This window comes from Desmodus rotundus, chromosome 13 (genome assembly GCF_022682495.2).
Source record: "Desmodus rotundus isolate HL8 chromosome 13, HLdesRot8A.1, whole genome shotgun sequence".
NCBI classification, from domain to species: domain Eukaryota; kingdom Metazoa; phylum Chordata; class Mammalia; order Chiroptera; family Phyllostomidae; genus Desmodus; species Desmodus rotundus.
Window position 1 is genome coordinate 69,458,665 of NC_071399.1, and position 12,407 is coordinate 69,471,071.

Genomic DNA, 12,407 nt, shown 5'->3' on the forward strand with positions numbered 1-12,407 from the left:
TTCTGGACAGATCTCATACAAAGTTTCAAGTGTTTGGGCCAATAGTATGAACCTAATTGAATTCAAATATTATTTACCTGTTAAGAAAACATGTATTTTGGACCTTTGTAGTGATGAGTTAAAAAGGGAGGACTTAGATCTGAAACTGTAATACTTATTTGTGAAAGACTCTATTTTCCAAGTCTTTGCAAATGTACATAATTTCTCCACCAGACAAAAAGTAACATGTATGAAGATGAAAACACACAGAACAAAAGAGTATTCATGCATTATTGATACGGAAAATTTGAAAAGTATGCACGGCAGTAGATTTTATAGATTATAGAAAACAAATCTTCTTTATAGCCCATAATTAATCATGTCTACCTATAGATATATAAAATGATACATATCTCCCAAATGATAATATTATAATATAATAACATATTGAACATTTTTTTCAGCTGACTCCTGAAATGCCCAAGGGATTTTCACCTCAATTATCCCCTTTGTTTATCCAACATTCCTGTGTGGTGGGAGCAGTTATCATACTGGGGTATCTTTTTCAGAAGTAGTATTTTTCTGTTTGTTTTTTGGCCATAATTGATCTTTTCTTTCAAAAGGTTAGGTTTCCAGTATATCTTATTTTATAAAAGCATATCTTATTTATCAAACCAGAGGTAGCATTTTTTGAAGCTCCAAGTTCAGCTATAGTATGGCTCATTCAATGACAGAAGGCAACTTTAGGGGAACTTGTAGATACACTACTGTGGATACCATCTGCTTAAAATATTCTCCACAACACAACATACCTATCTGCATTGTCTACCCCATAATTTTGCTGCAGAGCTCCTTTAAAGTTTTTTACCAAACAATTATATAACGACTCCCTCTCAGCGCCCCAATATCAGACCAAATTGAATTAAGCTTATACATAGTAACAGTAACACGAATTTGTAATGGAAATGATAGAGGTGGGAATAAGGTATAGCAAATTCAGTGTCGGTGTAGTTCCTGCTTTTCAGAAGGATTTCTGTAACATGCATGGATTTCTATACAACACACTGAAAAATTGGGCCTTTGTTCTTTGTTTTCCGGGTAGAAAATAAAACTGAAGGCTTTGCAAGATCTTTCAGTGCAATGCTTTTGACAAGTGATCAAATCATTGAACACTTCTTCCTGAAAAATAATGTTCAGATATAGCCTAAGTATACGCCCTGTGACAGCACGAACATCCTTCCTCTGTGTTGACATGCATCTAATAATAGAAAACGTACTCCGAATATCTGACTCCCCCACCAAACCAAAAAGACAGTGACTTCATGTCTCTGATATTAAATTCTTACTAAAAAAATATGTTCATTGTTTAAAAAGGGTTTTGAAACTACCTTTTTATTTTTGATTATATGTTACCAAATCATAAGGAATGTGGTAGACAGAAATACAATGTAACTTAAGAAATAATGGTATTATTCAATAAATTGAAAATGTTGCCTAGTAAGATAATGGCCTCCCCTTTTATATCATGATATTTTATATCTTTTTGAAATATATGCATAAATAGATTTTTAGTGTTTCTATAAACACAGGTCTCTTAAAAAGTCACTCACCTATTATTAATAAAAATTTTAAATGCAATAAAGTAGAAAGAATAGTATAAAGACTTTTCTTAATTGTATTTTTTCCATTTACCATTTATCCCCCTTATACCCTCTTCTACCTCCACCAACCTGTGGCCCCGGCAATCACCACACTGGTGTCCATGTCCATGAGTCCATTTTCTGTGTTGCTCAATCCCTCCACCCTCCAACTCCACCCCCCGAGCTGTCAGCCTGCTCTCCATCTCTGAGTCTGTCTCTATTTGTTCGTTAGTTCAGCTTATTCATGAGATTCCACATATGAGTGAAATTGTATGGTATTTGTCTTTATCTGACAGGTTATTTCACTTAGTATAACTACCAATCTTATTTTGTATAGATCCTATCAAATTAACCACCTGCCAAGGTACACAGATTAAAGAAACCCAACACCATATAGTTTATCAGTAAATATTATATATATATATATATATATACATATATATACACACACATATATATATACTTTTAAATGATATAGAACCAGTTCTTTAAGTATAAACTCAGTATTATCAAATATTTCAAATATTAACAATTTCTTTAATTATTCAGTTAGATTTCTAGATTTTCCTATTTGTCTATTTTTCATTTTTTTAATTTCAATGCTTAAGTTCAATTGTCATTATGGAAACCTATGACTTTTTGTGATTTTTCTGTTGGAGTTGGAAGAAAAATTCAGTTTTAAAACTAATGGCAGGAAAACTTTCATAAAATCTTTGGCTATATGGTAATTGACTTTTGGACAGGGGTAGGGGATATTGTCAAAACATGATTTTTTTTCCTGACTAACTAAAATTACACTCACTGATGTTACAACATTCATCATTCATTTTCTTTGATATTCTACAGAAAAGATATATGTTGTCATAGGCAAAACATTGGTAAAAGAAAATTTACCAAAAACTTGGCCAAGTGACAGGCAATCCTAAAACCCTTCTCGGATAAGTCACGTAAGTTAATTAGATCCTGTCAATCAACAGCAGACACAAAGATGATTTCCACATACAGTCCACTGCCACTGCAGATGCAACTTTAGAAATCCAAGCGCATTGGGGCAAAACAAGAAAATCAAAGATTAATCCATTTGGAGTTAGTGGCAATTGACTAGAGACAGAACTGATTTATTTTCTTTTAATTTTTGCACTTTTGCTATTATTATACATTATTCACATCCATTATAGAGCATGTTGGTTAAGACTTGCTGAACCGAGGGGCCAATGGCCTGCGGAACAATATGCCCGAGTTTCACTGTGACTACTGCTATACGTACTTCACCCCTGACTCTCCACCTGTGAGAGACGCAAGGCAGTGGCAGGAAACACACAGAGAATATGAAAGACTACTCTTGGAAATGGATGGAGGAGCAGGCTCAGGGCCTGACTGACAAAACGACGGGTCCTCCTCACCCTGGTATGATGCCAGCGCTCCATATGGGGGGCCCTCCCATGATGCCAATGACGGGTCCTCCTCCTCCTGGGTGATGCCAGTGGGGGCTGCTCCTGGAATGAGACCACCTTGGGAGTGCACATGCCAGTGATGCCTGGGCCCCCAAGATGAGACCTGCTGCCCACCCCATGATGTGGCCACTCAGTCAGGAATGACTCAACTGGACAGATAAGGAGGGAGGGGAGCCTCTTTCAGTCAGTTTTCTATGACTTGGTCTACTTCACCAGGAAATCATGGTGCTGTGACTCTGTGTGTTTCCTAACAGCATGACAAAGCAGACTCACCCCCTCTTCCTATCAAAGAAAGAATTAGTTTTGGAGGGGAGTAGTGGGAGAAAAAATTTCCATTTGTATTGTGAAATGTGAAAAAAAAATTGTAAACTCTTAGCTAAAAAAAAGGATTTCTGATGTTTTTAATGAAGAGTTTGTGATTTTAAGCAGAGTCTGCATACTAATATAATCATATTTTAAAAGTGAAACAGGCTTCTGATCTTTTCTTTAAATATATCTGTCTTCTTTCTTGGCAATGTAACCTATCATGCTATGCATTAGAGATTGGTAAATGTTTCCTGAAACACTTTAAAAGAGTCATAGTTAACCCCATCTCATTGAACTGCCACCAAATAAATATACCAAATGATAAAGCTTTACTTAATAAAGAAAAATTTAAATAGAACAAAGTTCCTGAAAATCTTATCATTTCAAACTATCAAAGGAACTGGGGATATTAAACCCAAGACTGAGGCTTGGCCTGGACCAAATTCTTGGTTCACAAAATAAGCAAATCACTTCAAATTACTTCCATATCCTTGTCCACAACAAAAGAGCTCACATTTTGCCATTTCTAAAATCTTTTCACATCCCAAAATCTATGCATAGTATGTGGGAAAAGAAATGCACTAGAAAGCAGAGAATAGGACTCAGGCATGGCTGTGAGCTGTAGCTCATAAGCATAGCTGTGACATTTAATGCACAGTAGACAAATTTCAAAGGAGTGAAGATGTGGAAGAGATGGGTATGGACCCAAGAGAGAAATAGTGAACTTCAAGATTATAAAGTAAAACTTTATTTTACTGTTCTAAAAAATCATATCATAATTTTATCTAGATAATAGAAAAGGAAGGAGGATGGAACTAGTATTATTTGATACCGAACGCATCAAACAAACCATGTATTAGAACTTATTTACTCACAAAGGTGGGTGCAAAATGTGCAATTAGCCCTCTTTTAACATTGGGGAAACGGGCATATGACTGATAAGTAATCTGACAAAGTGCACATCAGCAACTATTAGGCAAATACAGAAGTTAGTATGTAATTTCATAACCCCTTTACCTCCCACTATATACCAGTACAAGCAATACTGGTATTTTTACTGGAGGTGAAGCTAGAAGATCAGTTACAAAGGAGCATGCATTTCTGCATTATATCCAATGCTAAAAAGATGTAACCAAAGTTAGTCATTTGTGAAAATCAATAACTATGTAACTCATCATCCTTCTCATCCTCATCTTCATTCTCCTCCTCATCAGCATCCTTAAACCTGTATTAGAGTAATAAATATATCTAGTACAGTTTTTGTCTACATGTGTAGTATGTTATTATAGGAATAAGCCTTTAAATACATCAAAAGCTAGCTATTAAAAATATTTTTATTCCTTAGTTTAGTTCACTATAGAATGACCTATTTTTAAATGGTCAATTAAACACTTAAGATTACAAAACCAGAGGAAAAACATTCCTTGGTGTGGATGCTTATGCTTCCGGCTACCATGTAAACAAATATATTTTAGAATGATAAAATGAGTAGACACATATAATAAGTCTACCCAAATATCATGAAAGCAATTAAAAATATTTATAGACCATGTCTCATGAAACCAAAACATGACTCTTTTACTTTTTTCTGGGAGATGACCTTATTGTAAATAATATAGTTAATGTCATACTGTCATCATATCCTGTACTAATTGGATTTTTCCTTTTCTAGGATCTGTGAAATACTTTTACGTAGCAAAGTCAACAACAATTAACATGATTAAAACTGCATTCTTAATAAGAATTTCATTCTATCTTGCATCAATGTTTATTTAAAAATGCTCCTGTACTGTGGAGCCATCTGTTTCTTGCCTATAATGGTACCCAAGTTCTGTAATCATTGCGTTCAAGGGAGATCATATATTTTCTTCATGATGTAAAGGGCATTCTATGTTTCATTCAAAAGAAACACTTTGATTCATACTCTAAAGTAGCTGGAAGAAACTCTTAAAATTAAAAACTGAGACTTCTTCATGAATTTAACTTTTTTCCTTATTATCTACATTCCCAGTGAGTTCCAAATGAGTGACTAGGTCATAAATTTCCTTGCCTTGACAGGAGAAAAAGATCTCAAGTCAGTCAATGAGTCACATTTTTGAACTTCTAAAATTCTCACTAGAACAGCAGCAATATTCTTTTGAATATATGACTTTGAAATCACCTTTTGAGCATATTGAAATCAATTAAACAATAAGTATATTCTCATTTACAAAAGAAATCAATCAGCTGTCATTTTTGATTGATTATTCTTAGTTGGAGTGGTATTTAATCTATGAATTTATTATACATTTTCAACTACTATAAAATGGCATACGAATTAGAAATGATGTCTCAAGTGAATGGACAAAAAAATCCAGTTCTCTCCCAACACATTTGTGAAATCTTCCTTGAACCATACAATCAACTATTATTGAAGAAGTTAAGTTATTTTTGTTAAGCGCAAAACTGTAATTCCTGCTATACTACCAAGGACAAAAACATTAGCAAAAAAATAAGCCTAAGATATGTGCCCTGGGCAAATTAAGCAAACTCTATCATATTAGTATGATTCACACAATTTTTAGAAAGAACTTAAAACTGCTATTTTTCACTATAAATAATGCTGCATGAGGCCTAGGTAATTTTTGTGAATAAGGTCATTTAACTTGTACCCCCTTAACTTTATAGGTCACTGACTTCTCTCATTGTTCTAAGTATAGATCAGAAAAAATATTTTCCACATCCATATTTGGAGATTATGGAACTGGAACCATCCTTAATTAAGTGGCATGGTAGGTACGATCTGCCTAATTTGAAGAATTTTATCACTGTAATTGTTTACAATTACCAGAGGGCTGCGATTTTTTGTCTTTTGACAACTTAAAACATATGGCTGCAAATAACAAGAAACTAATGGAGATGTAGATAAAATGTAAATGACATTCAGTCAATGTTATTCTTCTAAAATTTTCTGCTGACAATATACTTCGTTATTGCCTGTACCAGGGCAGGCTGCTTTCTCCCACCTTTGGTACGCCATGAACATTTTTAAAATCAGTTTCCAAAGCATAATATTTTCTCTCCTTAGAAAAATATGGTGACCACAACACTTCCACTAAAAATGCAGCTAAGTGGGAAATTTATTTTGTCCATTGGCAACCTCCTTCACTGACACTGTTTTTCCAATGATAATGTTTTTCTACTGTGCATTTAGCATTGAAGCTTTCTCTCTTTTAAGAAAAGCAGAAGTCAGAACTGCATGGCTATGAGATGGTGAAAATGGCCAGAAAAAGGAGCTATCACTGAATGTATGAGTTACCTTCTTAACGAGAAAGGAGAAATGCATTAAGCACATTTTATTCAGTTTGTAGAGAGCATGAACTGTGGACACTGGTAACAAAGCGGCACGTGACCACTGCATGCATTTCTACGTGCCTGGAACGAGCAAGAAATTGAGTTGTACTAACCTACAACTAAAACTCTAATTAAATCAGCAAAAGGATGCTGAAAATGAGAGAAGGGGGCAGCATTACTTTAGACTTTTTATGGGCCGTGGTTTGCAGTCAGCATGTTACATACGTTATTTCACGTAATGTTCTCAATTGTTCTCCAAAGTATTCATCACTAGCTCCATTTCGTAGGTAGGTAAACTAGAGATCAGAAAATTGTAATAACTTACCCAAATCTCCATATTTTAGTAAATAGCATACAGGATTTGTATCAAGATCAGTCTGAGTAAAAGTTTTCTATTGCACCAAAAATTCGTATTAAATGAAATATACAGGCAAGAGTTGAGATCTAGCTCCTACAAAGGTATTTATAGAAAAACCAAGCAATTCTTAAAAATGGCAATTCTTACTATATATTCATTCAATCTTAGTTTGTAGTGAAAAATTACTATCTCTAATGAAGTAATGTAGAGAAAATTGTTAACTCCAGAACTATTTCACAAATTCACCTCAACTAATTGTTATCCTATTACAACCAAAGAACCAAATGATTAATCCAGCTGAAGTATATTCATTGTGTGTGTATATATGTGAAACTTACATTGAACATTTGGGTGGAAAAATTTTCAAAAATCTGTAAATTGCTAATAAAAAGTCAGAATTGATACAACCTATGTTTTTGCTATAAAGCAATTAAACCATAGGAATTTGCATATCTTCATTTTCATACTTTTGTAATTAGACACTTTACATTTCTGTTCTTACTATACTTTATGGGTTTTTTTGAGAATGGCCAAGATTACATAGGAGTCAGTGTCTGAATTGCATGGGGTATGCTTAGAAAGTGTTTTCATAGTAAATAAACAGCATCAACAGATAGCAATATAAAACAAAGCTGAGTTATAATCCAGAGATTTCACTCTTTAATAATAATTCCATCAGAAAAATTCAATATTAAAGATATGTTAGCAATAAATATCCATAGATATTTTTCATTCAACTCTATTTTGCTTTGTTATCTCTTACAATAAAAAACATACATTTAACAGGATGGGAGAAACCATCAGATTGTGTTACACCAAAATACTTTAATTTACATTAATAAAATAATATACTTACATAAACAGTACAGTAATTCTCTAACAACCTTTATAAAATCAACAAGGGAAAAAACTATATGTTTACATTCTCTCCTATGATAGAAGTTCTATAATTTCTTGCAGGAAATGCTTCCCCCAAACTATATACATATTTTGGAAAAGATAAAAAAACAAGCAATATTCATAGAACATTGATGAGCGTCCCAGCCCTTGGGATCTGTGTGTTGTGGCTGAGATGAGACAAATTCACAAGGACTACAGAGTCCTGTGGAGGAAAAGGGACCACATAGCCAGTATCTCAAGAGGAGAGCGCCCTGACCCTTGCCTTGACAGGCTTTTATTGCTTTTCCGGGCATTACATTGAGGATGATCCTCATTACCTATGCACAGGTTTGCTTTAGGCAGCTACCTTTTACTGAAAACAAAGGAGAGGATGTTGCTAATTACATAAAATAGGAAGGATATTTGCAAATGTAAAGGAAAAAGTGGTTAAATTGGTTACACTGGTCCTTAGAAAGTTTAGCATAGATTTCAGGAAGTTACTTTAAAGACATGCAGTAAACATTTGCTGCCTGAATTCAGGGTGGGGGAGTTTTAGCAAAATCAAGCCTCATAGTGGCCCAGGTACAATGCAGGCCTGATTCCCCATGGGAGAACCTATCCGTGGGTGTGAGTTCTGTGTGCTGGACCTCACTCCCCACTGGCCTTTCTGAGTGGGAGGTGGGCCCATGCCACACAGAACAGTCTCCTATAGAACATATGGTAAATTTAAGAACATGTTTCTCTAAATTCATTATCCAAATATTTGTCATTTAGTGTAAATCTACACAGTTTAAAGAAAATTTGGACTCAAACCTTCAAAGGGTCATTGGAAAATTATTGACCACTCAATCTCCAAGTTCTTCAAAATACTCTGGTCTCTAATATGAAAAATGAACTCACTTCAAGTCTAAAATATAAAAGAAGACAAATTTCCCTCTGCTTAAATTATGTTGTTATATTCAGAACTTAGAAAAATGGTACAGAAATAGTTAAATATAGTTTGATTCTACTGCATTTGCTTGCATGGAAAAACATTTGATAACAATGAACCAGACAACTAAGTTTTTTATAAAGTTTTCAAACTGTAATAAAATACTGCACTGTAAATCTAAAATGACCTGCAAAACTCAGGGGGAAAGTGAATATGATCTCTTTCCAGTTATTCTAGCAGAGACAATATAATTTTCAAACTTCCTGACAGCTCTATTGCTTTCTCTACCATGAGCTGGCAATGTGTTACTGGTGCCTTTATCAAGAAATGTTCTTTCACCTAATGCCGCAAAGTCAAGATTCTACCTATTATGTGTTTATGACACTGCAGCTTAGAAGAGACAGAGAGCAAAGTGAACTGAGCTAAAAACAGACAGGAATTAAAAGCTCATAATAGCAAATTAGCATTCTCTTTATGTTTTTTCATGTCTAAAACAGTGCTATTTAAAACATCCTTTGTGAGAAAAACATGTTTTTTTCTAAGTGGAAACATATTTGCACTGCATATGTAAAGACATGTAGAAAATTTAAATTTAGACTTCATGGAAGCAGACTGAACCTCTCAATCATATATAATACTTTAAATATTAACGAATAGCATTTGGTTAAGTAAGAGGCAGTCAATGGGTAGAATACCATACTCATTGTTAATTTTTTATCTTTTGACAATTTAAAACATGTGGCTGCAAATAACAAGGAATTAATTTACTCCCTTCACAAATTAAGAGCATAGTGACATTTCTAGTGCTTTCAAAGGACACTCAAATAAGTCTGGCAGACAGTTTTTATTATAAATACAAATATTATGCTATATATTCAATGTTATATGGATATTCTTCTCAACTTTCATGGAGTATTATGCTTCAGGACCAAGTATACAAAATAAATGAAAAAAAAAAGAAAAACAAACTTTGATTCAAATTTATGTCAAGTGTTTTGTTTGGAGAGTGTTCTATACAGAACAATTAACTTAAAAGGATCAAGTCCATGAGGAAAAGAAGACTATCAGAGGAGAATGCAAGGAAGGAAATGTTTTGCAGATGTACTGCATTTAAATTAATAAAATCTCATTAGGTTTTATGTTTGCCAATAACGGCTGGAAAAGTTACCATACATTGTAGGAACAATTACCCAAATCTTCACTGTCTCATTAGGTTTGTCATACTGTTTTCATTATAATACATTAGAACTTGCAAGTGAGCCTTCAGTAATGACATATTGTTCCAATTCTCCTTTCAGCAGGCTCTAAGATATTTTAGTATTTGTGCTATAAGCCAGCAGGTGTCTTCACTTTGCTTTTCTGAATCAGTTTTATACACAGACCTCCAGACACAGAATGGAATGTAAAAGGGCTTTCAACAACCACATAAAACTGAGTCTGATTAGAGTAAAGCAATACACACTATTTTTATGATTTTATGGTAATTCAAGACACTAAAAACGTGCACCTTTACTGTATGTGTCTGCTCTGGTAAGACCTGTTAGTGAAAGCTGTATTAATGTAGATAAACCATGCAGTATATAAAGTTTAAAGATTTGCATAACAAATGGAAGACATAGAGCTGATTTGAATATCTAAAGCATTATAAACTTCAATAAGAACAACCGACACTGTTTGAGCTTTCCAGGCACTTGCATTCAAATGAGAAAGATTTAAAAAGGATATGATTTTTAAAATGCTTTGAAGCTTCCTATTAAAGGTCTTAGGCAGCTCAAGGTTAAAATAAATATTGGATTTAAGGTGGGTGAGAAAAGATGTAGAAGCAATTTAAAGCAGAAATCACTTAGCAGTGAAATAGAATGAATGTTTATAGTTAGTGTAATTGTCACCTGACCTTCAATAAACAAAGAACCACTCTATACCAGTTACAAGAAAGAAAGAAAGAAAAAACTTTTGCAAAGACTTTCAAATTTCTACTCAATCTTTATGAGTAGAGTAAATTATAACTCAGAAAATATTTTTCCTAGAAAAATAAATACCCCTTCCAAAGTGTAGCTACATTTAAACATCTGAAACAATAATGATCAAAATACTCGCTGATGCATTCCACGATGATTAGAGTGAAAACACTGTGCGGAGTGTCCTTTTTAAAGTAGGTGACAGCTCACGAATATCTCGTCCAATTTGTGTACCAAATAGGGGAACAAAAGTTATTGTTAAATGTGTTGAAATAGTCTAAATAACTCTCATACATATTGATTGGTGGCTCTCGGGCATTTTTTCATCTATGATTGGGGGGAAAACGTAAAGACCAAACAAATAAACTATTGCATATGAAGTACTCTTATTTTTTAAAAATTTTATAACTGTTTATTTTTTATATTGTATTTTTTTCCATTACCATTTATCCGCCTTATGTCCTGGTTCACCCTCTCCCATCCCTTCCCCCTCACTGTATCACCACACAGTTGTCTGTGTCCATGGGTCCTTTCTCTTTTTTGTTGATCCCTTCGCTGCCCCCCATACTCTCCCAGAGCATATGAAATACTTTTTAAAATATCTAAAATTTTAGCCATTAATAATGTAAGACTATTAATTTGTGAGATATATACACACTTGTTTATAAGCACTAATACGTAGCACCAGGCATAGGTTAGTGTACAACTATCATTAAAAAGAAAAATAAGAACCCATTTTGTGTAGAAGGAAATGAAGTACAGACTTGTCAGAGCAATGCTTGAACCTAAATCTTTGGATCACAAGTTACTTTATTTGCAGTTCTGTTGCATGGATCCAACAAGTCATTGGTGCAAGGGCTCACCCCCCACACCAAGTCCTTGGTAACTTCCCCACTCGCCGCATGAGGACTGCTATGGAGAGTTGGGTGGCTCAACCTATGCAGAATTCTGCAGCACCAGGGCACCATTTCAGGAGTGACCTAACAAGTCTTACAGTAAATAACTGGCTGCAAACTTTTTATTTTTAGGCAGGCTGTATTAATGAAACCTTTTTATTACTACTAATAGGTAAGTTTAAAAAAGGTCTCTGAAAAAAGGTTTTCTTCCAAGTATTTGTACTTTATGTTACAACACCAGTATGCGCACCCATTTACATGTTGCTTATTAAACCTAATATTTGGAAATTAATTTATTTGTCAATAAGCAGGCTTGTTTTTGAACAGGCCCATCCAAAAGGTGAGAATTTTCAGGTTAATTAAATCAAATAAGATTGAAACACACCTTGGAAATTTCAAACATACATGAGTGAAAATAACAGTACAGATTGAAGGCTACTTGTTCAGCACTTTGACATAGAGAACTTAATGTTAATGCACTACAAAGAATGAGAAAATTTAGGACTTGGAAGAGAGGTTTGCTGCCTTTCAATCTGCCACTTCACATACACATTCCATTCCTAACTCATATGACCTATCATTGATTGCCGTATCTGTAAGCGTGAATACTGAACGCCAGTAACTAAGTGCCAGGTGCTTTCTTAGGTGCTTTACCTGTATTAACCCTTTTATT

General features: G+C 34.1%; 1 pseudogene; it reads left to right on the forward strand.

Moving 5' to 3' along the window:
- The first annotated feature begins 2,850 nt into the window (after positions 1-2,850).
- On the forward strand, positions 2,851-3,217 carry LOC112310319 (U1 small nuclear ribonucleoprotein C-like; annotated as a pseudogene).
- The last annotated feature ends 9,190 nt before the right edge of the window (positions 3,218-12,407 follow it).